General features: G+C 42.7%; 3 non-coding genes across 3 annotated transcripts; all 3 read left to right on the top strand.

The window, feature by feature from the left end:
- Window positions 1-3,585: 3,585 nt before the first annotated feature.
- On the top strand, window positions 3,586-3,692 carry LOC134397077 (U6 spliceosomal RNA). The gene has a single exon (XR_010025345.1). It is a non-coding gene; the product is annotated as a U6 spliceosomal RNA (small nuclear RNA).
- Window positions 3,693-7,433: 3,741 nt separating this feature from the next.
- Window positions 7,434-7,505, top strand: TRNAQ-CUG (transfer RNA glutamine (anticodon CUG)). Its single transcript has one exon. It is a non-coding gene; the product is annotated as a tRNA-Gln (tRNA).
- Window positions 7,506-7,897: 392 nt separating this feature from the next.
- TRNAQ-UUG (transfer RNA glutamine (anticodon UUG)) lies at window positions 7,898-7,969 on the top strand. Its single transcript has one exon. It is a non-coding gene; the product is annotated as a tRNA-Gln (tRNA).
- The last annotated feature ends 5,575 nt before the right edge of the window (window positions 7,970-13,544 follow it).

The raw sequence follows: 13,544 nt of genomic DNA, 5'->3' as shown, positions 1-13,544 counted from the left end.
GTTTCATCACCTTTAGTATACATTGGGCTCCATCTTGGTCCTGGCCTCCTTGATCTCTCAGCGGCTCTCGATACCATTGACCATGGCATCCTTCTGAGATGACTGAGTTGGGAGTGGGAGGCACTGCCCTGAAGTGGTTCAGCCCCCACTAGGTGGGTTGGCTCCAGAAGGTGGTGTTTGGGGAACAGCCACATCAATATAGCAAATGTTACCTACATAATTGCAAGAACAATGTCCACACAGAGCGAAGATTTTTCATGCTCTTGTTCCCTATGCATTGTTTGTAGCAGGAGTATAAGGGGTTTGGAACTGTTGTTGGCACAGACATGCTTCATATATGTGTGATGGAAATGGGGGTGAATGCCTTCTTTCTGAAAATGATGTATATGTGTGTATAAGAGGAGAAGGGAGCGAACTGAAATATGGCTGATGCTAGGTTTGTGTTTGCTGCAGAACGTTCGGATTTTGGTGCCCAAATAGTGCACATAATGGAGGTGTGCTTGTCCCTGACCCCTCCCCTGTCCCAGGGAAGGGACAGGGGACAAGCCCTCAAAACCTTCGCTGACTCCACTGCCTCTTTCTTTATCCTTTAAGTTCATCAGCTTAAATGTGTAGCTGATGATGATCCCTTCAAAAAGAGAATCCTCCACCTTTGAAGAATATATTCACAGGCTTGCCCACTGCCATTAGGGAAAACTATGAAGAAAAGAAAACCACATGCACAATGAAAAATATTTGAAAATGATATTTAGATTATGTTCCCCATATTTCTAGATGTCAGATCCAGCAGCCTTGACTTGAAGTGACATAAATAAAGCCTTTTTTTCAGCTATGGATTCCAATGGTTCTCCCCCACTCCCATATTCTACATAAGGTCAAGGATGGTGGAGGGAGGGTCTATGTGCATCTCTATGTGCTCTGCAGTGGCCACATCATCCAGTGACAAGAGTAATGGGCAGGTTTTGCCTCCTCTGGAAAGTGTCCCAAATGTGTCTCTTACTTTACTTCCCCTCTCCCCATGAGAGTCAATGGTAACCATTCATTTACATTTGAAAAAGTAAAGGTGTATACAGCTGCCCTTGCCCCTGCCCCAGTGATGCCATTTTCCTGTGGGTAGCAGAATTAGGAAGGAAGTCTTTCTAATTGCAGCCTGTTCACTTTCCCCATAGAATATAATAAAGACCGCTGAGAATTTAGCCCATTCTGAATAGCTTGATCTCGGATCTGTTTCTTAAGATAAATTCAGGTGTTCTGGTTACAATGAACTGAATAACTAACTCATGAGGAGGAAGAGCAAGGACAAGCATGCTAGCACTAACCTCCTCTGCCACCACCCTCTTCGCCTTCCATGTGTTGAGAGCAAACTTCTGCAACTGGGACCCTTTTGTATCTGTGTAGTCTCCCTGCGCAAATGCAGTGACAGCACGGGAACAAAGCTAGCATGGGATGGGAAGAGAGCCTTGCTATCCCTCCTCCTTATGTTAGTTGTATAATAAACAAGGATGAAGAGGGAAAGGTACCATAAACTGGCAACAAAAGAGGAGGCAAACTCTGGTGCTCAAAAAAGAGAAGAGAAATTTATTGTGCTCAACGTGTTTTGGAGATGTCGCCTTCAGGAGCTATAAATCAAACAAATAAATTGAAAATAAGAGTAGTATCTTACAGATGACACCATCATCCTTTTTACAAAGTTTTCTATATTAGAATTCTACATTACTTTAAAAAAATCTTTAAAAGTAAATTCCCACTTCAACATAATATACATTGTTCCCATGTTTTTACTTCTGATTAAGACAGTAGTGAAAACAATGTCCTTTTATATTTGCATAGCCTTCAACAAATCCACTCCTTACACAAATCTTTGTCCTCCCAATCCTCACAAACATAGACATGAACCAACCTGTTTATTCAGTTATGCACTGGACTAATGAATTTATCTTTTGGGCTATTGAAACGTGAATGGGAATGATAAATTACTGAGCAAAAAAGAATTATTTTGGATTCTTTCTTTTAAAAGTATGTGGCCAAACAGGCTTTTCTAAGCTAACATAGAAAATGCAGTGTGTATTCAATGCCAATTGAATTCACATATATCAAATGCTGACTGAAAGTAATAGCAGGACCAGTGCCTGAGCTTTAATGGGGTGTAGTCTAGTTAAAAAAACCACCTGGGTTATATTTGTATCTGGTATGAGAGTTAAAAGCTCTAAAAAACAGTGTGTACAACCACCTTAAAGAAGGAATTATTGCCAATCTTGGAATCAGAGAGAGAGAGGGTGAAAGAGACCCATGACATTCTATAAGTATGCTGTGCTACAGCCGTACCCTTACTCCTATCATTTTCTTTATCCCTTGCTTCATCCTGTCCATCCTTCTTGTCTTCCTTCCACCAGTTCAGCATCCAGCTTCTTTCCCCACAGAATCCTCACTAACTTGCTTATCACTAACTCACTACCATAGCTTCTACATCCATATTCCTCTTGTCACTAAAACTGCCCTCCTCACATTCCAGTTTCCCAGCTGAGTTGAGCTGCTTCCAGCTGATTGGTGGGCTAGGGGGAGCCCAATTGTACTGCTACACAGGGTGCATGGGGGAAGGCTATCCTCACACGCCCTGTCTATCAGGCTGTGAATTGTGAGGGGCAGGGCACCGCTCAGTGGACTTCACGTTGCCCACCCCTGCTCAAGGAATCTGGCTTTTCTTTGTTTTCCCCCCCATGCACCCATCCTGTCCTTCTCTGTACTCCTCTGATCTTTGCTATTTATCTCCCCATATCTAACCAATCAGGACAGGAGCTAGTTACTCATTTCTGCAAGGTACATTTCTGTTTTCTCAGTTAAATGTTTTTTGGTCTCTCTTCCATGGACCATCTGTTGAATTTTATAATCTCCTGCTTCCTGAGCAAAATTTCCTTAGCTCTGCATTCTAACTAAAAATAGCACCTTAAAACTATTAGCATTTTCACTGAAAATGATGAGCACAAACACGCACGATTTAACCCTATAATATATCCTAAAACCAAATGAACTACAAAAGTGGAGAATACTTCTCTTCCTTGAGAAATCATAGTATCAAGCTCTCCACCTTCCTGAAATGTGAATGACGTTTGTGCTATAGACACTGGAATTGATCCTCCTTTTCAAGTAACCATCACCAATTGGGCTGTGAGCATGATTACATATCTATATGAACTAAAAAGTTTATTAAATGTGAAAACCCACTCTAATGACAGGGCTTGAACTGTGAGTAGAAATGTCTTTGGATAATCAACTCTATAATCCCTCCCTGTGGTCTTGGTTTTGGCCCCCTGCTAATACGAAGAATAGTTGCATAGCTCTTGCACAAAGATGACATGCAAATTTCTCCCATCATGCTTTGAGGAAATTTGCATTCTATTGCCATGCTATCAGAGGAGTTACAAGCACAGGTTTCCAATGAACCAAGGAGGAAAGGCAGGGGCCCAGAAGCTGTGGGTCTTTCTCCCCAGGTTTCATCCTTCTCCAGTCCCTCTGCCCTCCTCACTGTGACTTGTAATTTCCTTGGGTAACCAAGTCATATAAGCATTTCTGAGAGGCTTTAAGTTTGTGCTCACTTCGGTGGCACATATACTAAAATTGGAACGATACAGAGAAGATTAGCATGGCCCCTGCGCAAGGATGACACACAAATTCGTGAAGCGTTCCATATTTTCTTGTCTTTCCCTGAAGTTCTTCTGCTAGGTGAGACAATCCTGCAGGAGAAGGGAAACTTGGAGAGATTCTGCGTTGCTGGTGGTGCAGCCTGCTTCAGGTCTCTGAGGTCTGCACTCTCGGGATGGGAGGGTGCCAAGAGGTGAAGGTGATGGACTCAAAATCCATTGTGCTCTGCATGCATGGGTTCAAATCCCACCCTTGTTGGCCTTTTATTTTCTCAGAGAAGGTGGAAAGCACAGATCCCTGAACTTGGGATAAGGAAGCAACACCACCAGTGGCCAGTGTGAGGCTTTTTGGAAGCTGCTGTTGAGTGATGCAGTGGCCAAGTGGGGAAGGCAGTAACCTGGAAATCCATTGTGCTTTGCACATGTGGTTTTTTAGTCCCATCCTGGTCGTGCTTTGAATTTAAGTCCCATCCTGATCGTGCTGATCTCCTGATGTCCCTCCTGCCAGGCTGTCTCCCTTATTCTAACTCCAGTGCAACCACCTGGGGCTCTCTTCTCGTTCCTGGTAGCCCCGAAGCCTCTAGCACTGCTGCCTTTTGCAGACAAAATGGATTCTTGAGCCAAGGTGGCACAGCAATATCAAGAAAATACAAAACACAAGTACATGTACACAGAGCACCAGCATGTCTGAATTCCTCTGTAACAACATAGAGGGGGGCTGGGCTGGGCTGGGCTAATGTCAGGGGTAAACACTGTTGGGCAGCTACTGAGGCACATGCCCCATGTAGGGGTTCACTGCCACCCCTGGAGTCTCAAGCCCTGCTGTTTCTTTTAGCTGTCTCCCCCTGTTCAGCTACCCTCTTTGAGTAAGTGAGAAGTGACAGGAACAAGAAAGAACAGCCTCTGCTTTCCTCACCCACTTACTTTGGTAGCGTTGGGGTGAATGGATTGGGCATAGATGAAGGGGACAAGCAAATGGACAGTGACAAGGAGGATCACTGGGAATGCCACCCACGGAGGGCATATTTTCCAAGGACTCCATCCCCATAACTTGAAGCCAGCACTAAGGTAAATAGGGTGATCATATGAAAAGGAGAACGGGGTTCCTATATCTTTAACAGATGTACAGGAAAGGGAATTTCAGCAGGTATCATTTGTATGCATGCAGCACCTGGTGAAATTCTCTTTCAATACAACTGTTAAAGATACAGGAACCCTGTCCTCCTTTTCATATGGCCATCCTAGGTAAGATCATGCCCTGTACCCAAGAGTGCTGCACCTGCCAGCCCCACACCTGTCTGGCTCCACTCCTCTGACCTACATGCTTGACAGTGTCTGATGGGGTACCAGCAGTGAAATCGGGAATGCCAATTGTACAGGGATCCCAGTCACATGAAGGAGCGTATGCAAGTATGTCTGGCTTAATGTTCATAACTTTGCCAAGCACACAAAGGTCAGAGGGTCGAAGCTGGCGGTTGCATGTGACATTGGGAATGGGCCAAGAGGTGCAGCCCCACTCTCCCTTATTTATCGGTTGGGCCTTCTGTCCATAACTAGGGCTTTAAAGTGTTATAGAAGAGGCAATTTCAGCAAGTGCAGTTTTTCTCATCTTTGCAGGGCAAGTTTCACCTGTCTTCCTCTTCTATACACCTATGAAAAGTATAGGTATCCCCTTCTCTTTTGCATTTTGTTATTCAAAGGTAGGTGTTGCTCTATCTCTGCATGGATAGGTACGCAGTAGTAGTATGTTCTGTGACAGAAACTAAAAATAAACATTGCTCATCAAAGACTAAGTAAACACAATTAGCCAAGCAAGTTACTAGTCTGTACACACCCTGTTCGATTTTCCTGTTTTAGGGTCAACAGCTGCAACAGGTCAGAATTCTGCAATGACTGAATCTCCCTCTTTTGCAATGAAGACACTTGTGGCGCCATAAAGATGACAGGGCAATCCTGTGTGTGTGTACTCTGAATTAAGTTCCATTACGTTCAATGGATCTTACAACCAAAAAAGTGGATATGGGATTGCAGTTCAACACATTTAAATTTATGTAGACTAGAGTCCACTTCATTAAATGCTTGAAGTGTTACATTCTGCTCCCCAATCCCCTCCTTACATGTATGTGTATAACATATCTTCCAGTTAAGGCTAAGATTTCGTGCATCTGGTATAAGCGGATTCAGATAAAGTTAATGCCGTATTAGATTTTCCAGCTTTTTACTGAGCAATGTTACCCATACTTACCTGGTCTCATTGAACTTAGTGGGACTTCACTTTTGAGTAGACATGCACAGGATTATTGCACTGTAACGTGTTACAAGCCTCGTTTGGTTTTGATGCAACAAACCAACATGCCAACAAGGATGTTGTTCCTTTTACCTAAGGACCCAATCCAGGTTGCACTGTAGGGACGAGAGGGGAGGTCTTTTTGCCCTTTTACCATTGCAGATTCCAGAATTAACTGCTGTCTATGCAGCGCAATTAGTACACGGGGAATAAACATGTTTAGTTCCCTATTTTCCCTCCAGCAGTTTTAAAACACATGTGCGTAATAAACGTTGGTACATGCAGGAAAAATTCTCCATGAAGCAGAAAATAAAAGTAGCTTAAGGCACAACCCCATCCATATTTAGATAGGAAAAAGTCGTACAACTTCCTACTCCCAAGGAATGCTGGAAGTTGTGGGACTTTTTTGTCTAAAGTTGGATAAGATTGCTCCCTAACTATTAAAGAAATGGTAACCCTGTCCTCCTTTACATAGGGTTACTTCATTTGTCACACAGAGGAGGGCCAGGATCTCTTCTTGATCACCCCAGAGCGCAGGACACAGAATAATGGGCTCAAGTTACAGGAAACCAGATTCTGGCTGGACATCAGGAAAAACTTCTTGACTGTTAGAGCAGTACGACAATGGAATCTAGGTTACCAATGGAACCAATGGTTACCTAGGGAGGTTGTGGGCTCTCCCACACTGGGGGCATTCAAGAGGCAGCTGCACAGCCATCTGTCGGGTATACTTTAGGGTGGATTCCTGCACTGAGCGGGGAGGAGTGTGTGTGGACTCGACGGCCTTATAGGCCCCTTCCAACTCCACATTTAGAAAGTCGACTAATCCTGTTTGTGGACGATTTGGCTGGCACGTTCGTTATTGACCTGTTTGCTGGCGGCTCTCAAAATGGCCGCCGCCACCGCTGCACCACAGCTGTCTTGGGGGCCCCTCAGCTTTCATCTCGATGCCTGCTGGGCTTGGGCCAGTTGAAGCGCAGCCCGATTGGGATGAAGCGCGCTCGGTTTTCCCCATAATAACCAACTAGTTTTTCCAGAGCCCACGAGAGGATGACGTGTATTATTTTATACCCTCACCGCCATTATTTCTTCCGAATAATAGCGTCGTTCGCCTTCGCGAACGTAATCCTACGAATAATACGTCATCCCAGCGCCCTCTCCAGCGCTCGACGTTTACATTTAGGCGTCTGTTCAATGAGCCGCTATAGATTTATCGGCTTCTTTTGTTTTTTCTCTGGGGGCTTATGAAATAACGCCTATTCCGCTCTCAGTTCCAGCCGAGGTGCGATGCGAAGCTGTGAGTTTTGACTGAGTGAGGGCTTTACAACGAGTTGTCTTTATGACTGTGAAATTCTTCTTTTCGAAGACCTTTTAATTTGTTTTAAAAAAATAATCAAGTTAATTAAGGGAAAATGCTGTCGTTTCAATCGTGTTAACTGGTTTAGGGATGAAATTGCGGCTCACTTACTATCTGAATAAGTATAAATCGAAAGGAAACCGCAGCGAGCGGTTCCATGGTGTAATGGTTAGCACTCTGGACTCTGAATCCAGCGATCCGAGTTCAAATCTCGGTGGAACCTGTGAGCAAAAATATTTTAAGTCCTTTTTTTACGGGAGGGTGAGAAACGGAGGCTGAAATGAAAAGGAGGTGGGAGGTGAGAAAACAGGTGGAGTGGAACAGATAGGAAGGAGAAATGCTTTTTATTTTTATATCGAGATGTATGCTCTATGTAAGGTAAATGTTTTTCAAGAGTATCACTTGGTATGTTTATTTAAAGGGCTTTATATATAGATATTAAATGGGAAGGAAATAATTTTTCTACACGGTATTTTAAAACCTTGTTGCTTAACCTAATAGAAGATAGTTTCAGGGTCAGAGCCGTACATAGATATTTCACTGAATTGGAGGAGGGCGGGGAAATACAGAAGGACGTGCTAGTAGGGAACTTTTTAGCCACCAGGGCTGCCATGTGGTTCTATGGTGTAATGGTTAGCACTCTGGACTTTGAATCCAGCGATCCGAGTTCAAATCTCGGTAGAACCTATTTCCTATGGACATTTTAAAAAAACTGGTGTTTTTTTCTTCCCTTAATTAAAACGTTATTTGTCGTTTTTGAAATATGTGGCGTGTATTAAGGAATTTGTGGAAACTCCATTGCCGCAAGAGATTAAATGAGCACGCTGTTTAATAATAATAATAATAATAATAATAATCAATATTTATTTATTACCCGCCTTTCCCTCTGAATTGAGGCAGGGAACAACCCTAAATAAAATATAATACATAAAATTAGTTAAAAGAGCATATAAAACCAATACAATATTAAAATAACAATCACAACATCTTAAAATTCTTAGGTTTAAAATTCATCTTGGTAGGCCTGCCAGAAGAGACTTGATTCTGATTAAATGAGTTATCACTGCGGTTGGGTAAATACATAAGAAACTATGTTAAAGGAGCAAATGGCGTGTCTCGGGAGTAAATATACACAGGAGGGAGTAGATGGGCCAGGTGGACCCTGAACCGCAAATAACACAAATGGCTATTTGAATGCTTTCCTCTTGATTGCTACTTAGCTAATTTGTTTTAGGAGGTATTTGTTTCTGGTAAGGCGTGCCTAATATGAAATAAATAGTCTTGCTGTTAATTTCTTTTCTTTTGTTTAAATTTTAAACAGACATTCATTATAACATTGCCCAAATACAACATCACATAAGAAATCAATTATTTCTAAAATAAGCCCAAACGTATTATTTTATATTAATGAAAAAAGAACGAGTGAACATATTGAAATGTATCTTTAAGACTAACTTAAGCCCCGATGATTTCAATGGGTCTACTCTAATTATGATGAAGGCTGCAGTCTTACCTGTGAGTCAGCCCTGCTGAACTGAGCTGGACTTACTTCTGAGTAGGCATAGATACGATAGGACTGTAAGTCTGGATCCAATCTTAATAATCTTCATAACAAATATCTTTGGCCAGGGCATAACATTCATGTAATGTAGTGACTGTTTATAACTGTCATTATAAACAGTGGTGCAGTGGTACATTTTTAAGTGCAGGTGCTCATCATGACAGCCCCCAAAAGGGAGACCAAATCTGCACTAGGACCAGGTCTTTGGTAAGGCGCATGGCTCTTAATTGCCCATTCAAGATCAAACCACCTTCAAATACTTAGAATTACAACAGGGAGCAATATGAGGTTGCTGGGAAAACTACTATCCCTATGAATAATAATAATAATAATAGCTGGCACTGCATCCCCGAAAACCCCGGCTCCATTACACAGGATTGTTGAAGATTTTCAAAACAGATTTTCCTTTTAAAATATTTTTTTTAACACAAACACCCAAAATAAACTCGTAGGTGACACTCACCCCTTTCTCGCACCACCTCTGCTGAGATGGTGCCTCCTATGAGGTGTGCATACATTATCGGAAAACAAAAAAAGAAACCATGTGTTATTCAGAATTATTCTTTGTATTCATATACAGATTTAATCAATTGATTAAAATTAATTAAAACCCATGCAATTAATCAACTCTGGCTGCAACCGTATGGATTATTTTTTCAAGGAAGTATACATATTTGCTTGAATTCAATGGAGCATACTTCTGAGTAGACATGTATAGGCTTGTGGTAAGTAGGTGACAGCCTTAATTATATTTGTTTATAAAATTTGAGTTATTCACAAAAGAGGATCCAAGTCCTCCACCTTCACCCCAATATATTAAAAGACCATATTTAAAACTGAAACTGTGGCTGAAACATAAGCATATAATCCTTTGGCATATATTGCTGTACTTGGGCCCATTTAATGTTTTACTTTATAACAATAGCCTGTGTAGATCAAGTGAATTTTCCAGAGACAGCTTGCCTTGCCGAAGTTTCTTTCCTGTGTGGATAAGATCCCTGTATCATCCTGCCAAGCGTGACGGGAAATTGTACCAAACATGTAATTTTTTTAAAAAAAATGCTTGGTAAAAGAGTTGTCACTACTTGTTCCCTGCAGTATTGGGGTGGTGTGTGTGAGGAGCTGAGACTGGTAGAATGAAGTCCTTGGCCTCTAAAAAGTGTTATTGGACTAGATCAGGGGCAGGGAAGCTTTTTTCTCTTAATAATCTGTAGAGAGGGCACATGCTAGCAGTTGAGGCATTGAAGCCAGCACTGGGAAAGGTCAGAGCCAAAGGTGAACATACCTCCCCCTTTTCTCACACACTTTCTGACCCCCTCCTTCTCTTCCTTTTCGCCCAGTGGGGTATCAGGGCATGAATGGATCACTCTTGCCAACAGTCTTCAGGGACCTTTGGAAATTAGGCTGAGGCCCACTAGGACCTGTTAACCTTTTCCTCCTCCTTCATATGCTATGTGTAAAGATGTTGATCTCCTGCCCATGACTCTTAATGATGGTTAAGCTGAGCCAGATTCCTATTTGGCTTTACCATGATGAATAACTACAGTAACTGACAGCAACTGGCATTATTACATCAATTTGTATGCTAAGATGTAGCCAAAGTGGTTTGCAACACAAGAATTGTGGTTTAAAAAAAATGAAGAGATCCCATCAGGTGGGTGTCAATTTCCTCATCTGGCATCTATAAACACACATCTGTGGGAGTAAGCCACAGAGAACTCAATGGGGCGTACTTCTGAATAGACATGGATGGATTTGTAGTTAGCTGTTTTGGGACTTTCGATGGGAATACTGCCAGTCCTGGGTATGTCCACAGGTGTAACGGGCCTCCAGGGCAGACAGCACCCCTCACACGCATACACACATGCCTCCGCTCCCTGCCAGCCAGAGGATCTGGGGGTTAGGAGAGTGATTATTACGTAAGTGAGGAGGGGTGAGCCAGTCTGTATGTAAAAAGTGTACCAGGCCTAACAGTTAGATAGGATGAGGTACCCCTCCTCAGGCTGCAGATTTTGGGAATCATTAAAGAGAGCAAATTGCTCATCATTAATACTGAAGAATGCTCATTGATAGAAGTGAGAATTACTTCTGCATAAGTACAATCAGGAACTATTTGTTTAAAAATATACATGTGTTTACCATGATGGGGTGGGAGGCTTTCTCTGGGAATGAATAAGCATATCTGCAGCAAAATTCAACAGAGTATTTTTTATTATTTAAGCCATTCAAATTCATACCCCATTGGAAATTGCTCAGGTTATTGGATATCTTCTAGGTACAATCATGTTGAAAAGGCAGAGATGAATACAAACATTTTATATTTTCTCAGACTGTAGTCACTTATGTGCACAGCTATTACAATCTCCTTTGGCTTGGCAGTCCTGCCAGAATATCTTTATAATATATAATGTTCCCTTTTTAAAGACCCCGGGGAGACAGAGAATACATAGTATGAACATTCTCCCCACTAAACTTCTAGAATAGTATATATGTAAGCAGTGCCAGCATTCAGAGCACAGTCACATTACCCACCCCCAACCCTATGTTAAATGCCCATGAGCTGGCATTTAAGGCTGCAATCCTAAGCATATTTGCCAGGGAATAAACCCCATTCAATTCAGTCAGATTTACTTCCAAATAACAAATTCATTGTCAACACCTGGCATTCTAGGGCTTTTGCCCAGGTCCACTGGACTTAATGCCTTGCCTGCCCCACCCTACCCCAGCACTTGCCCACAGGAGTTGCACTGCTCCAAATGCCAGGTTCCCCTGCGCTCATGAGTGGCCTCATCTGCCCAGCTCCACAGCCTATTACAATACCTCCACTGCTACTGGGTAAGTTTTCTTGGAAGTGGGGATGCTGGCAGCTGCCCCAGCCCCTCAGGCCAGTGGGTTAATGTGGCAGCAGCTGTGCTGTAATGGGCCAGGGAGTCAAGCAGCCATTTGGCTCCCCAGTCTGTTACAGCACCACTGCTGAGTAAACCCACTCACGTGTGGCTGGCAGTTGCAACAGCAGTGCTGCTGCCAACCCAGTGGCAGACCCTGGATGGTGCTTGGGAGGCCCATGGAGAAAAACCTGCTCCAGCTTCCCCCCTAATCTAGTGCCAAGCCTGCCAAGTAGGACAGGCTTGGCAGCCATATCTAGGACAGAGCTATCCATGTGCAAGACTGAGGCTTTAATACATTGCAATGGAAGCATGTTTTATGGCATAGAAACAAAATTCTAGACTAAGTTTTAATCATTTCTACACCACCACCCCCAAAACACAATTTTACTGTTCATGCAATCTACTATGAAAAGCTCCCAGTGTTTATGTGTACATAAACCCACGCATACCCTCCTCACATCCATGTATCCAGAGAAGTGTTCCAAAACAACATTTAAATGAGGAATAAAGCAGTACGGCTGGATTTGTCTAGTAACCCGACCAGTTCCTGGGAAAGGGCAGGCCATAGTTGTAGCAAGAGGGGAAGCTCGTAAATGAATTTACTTCAAGCACAGGACTACTAATTTCCAGAAAACAGCAGGGTGCATCTATTGGGCACTGTTCAGTGTTTGCTGCTTCCACAAAGACCCTGCCACAGTGAATTACGAGCTGCAGTCGATAAATTGAATCCATAGTTGGCAACTGGGAACTTTTTATAATAGACTGCAATCTTAAAATTGAGTACTTTATATTAATGCATTGATCACAACTGCATTAATGGGACCAATGGGCTTGTATCCCATTGGTCCAATCTAATTTAATATAAGAGCACGGTTCCTGTGCCTCTAATCTAGGTCCATCCGGGTGTTATTTAGGTAAGTGAATTCAAGACATGCTCCCTTTTAAGGGAGCAATTCATTAACTACTTGAACACAACTGTGTAGATTGCTGTTGCCAATAGGGCTATGGTGTTGTAAATAGCCAGTGAATCCTTGCCTAGGAAATTGAGATATTCAGCAGGTCCAGTAGATTTGCATGTTGTTATGGTTAATATAAGTTTTTCTATTACATTTATGACAAGAATGCATCATAATTTCTGCCTTGCTTATGTGAATGGTAAAGACACCAACATCAAATCAGAACTATGGACTTCAACTCCTTGGCAGCCCTATACCCCCACCCCCGTTTTTATGAGTTCTGATACCTCAAGAATACACTGCTAACAGGCAAAGGACATCAGCCGTGTTGAATCTGGAGTATGTAACTCCACTCTGGTAGCAAGTTCTGCAGATTCATTCTTAATGCCCCTAGAAGGGATTCAGCATGGTAAGCCCCATGGCCAGCTCCATGAAGTTGTGGATAGGTAGAAGTGGTGGCCTTGCTTCATTTAAGTAGTCTACACAGTGTGGGTAGAGAGGGCCAAGTAAAGCCTCTGCTGTCATGACTGGGAAGGGAAAGGCTCCAAGCCAGAGGTTCCTGGAGGCCTGTGAAGAATGACTCTTCTCATTGTTTGAACTAGAGTTAGGATTGAGTTATGTGTATCAGCACAAAAGCCTATAGTGACCACTCTGAAAGTTAAATATTTAAATGGCCAGAAGTGTCAAAACATGATTTCTAGTAGGCTTATCCAGTTACATTCCACTGTAAGAGCAGCTTCATCTCTTGCCAGCCTGTTCCTGTGGCCATTGGCCAACATGGACACAACTGGTGTAGTGTAGCGGCATGGGATTTTACCCTTTATCAACAGGTTGCTTGAGAACACAGACAGGATTTT

The sequence above is a fragment of the Elgaria multicarinata genome, chromosome 3, assembly GCF_023053635.1.
Source record: "Elgaria multicarinata webbii isolate HBS135686 ecotype San Diego chromosome 3, rElgMul1.1.pri, whole genome shotgun sequence".
Lineage (NCBI taxonomy): Eukaryota > Metazoa > Chordata > Lepidosauria > Squamata > Anguidae > Elgaria > Elgaria multicarinata.
The sequence above is the reverse complement of the archived record's forward strand: the minus strand, read 5'-3'. Positions and strand labels throughout refer to the sequence as shown.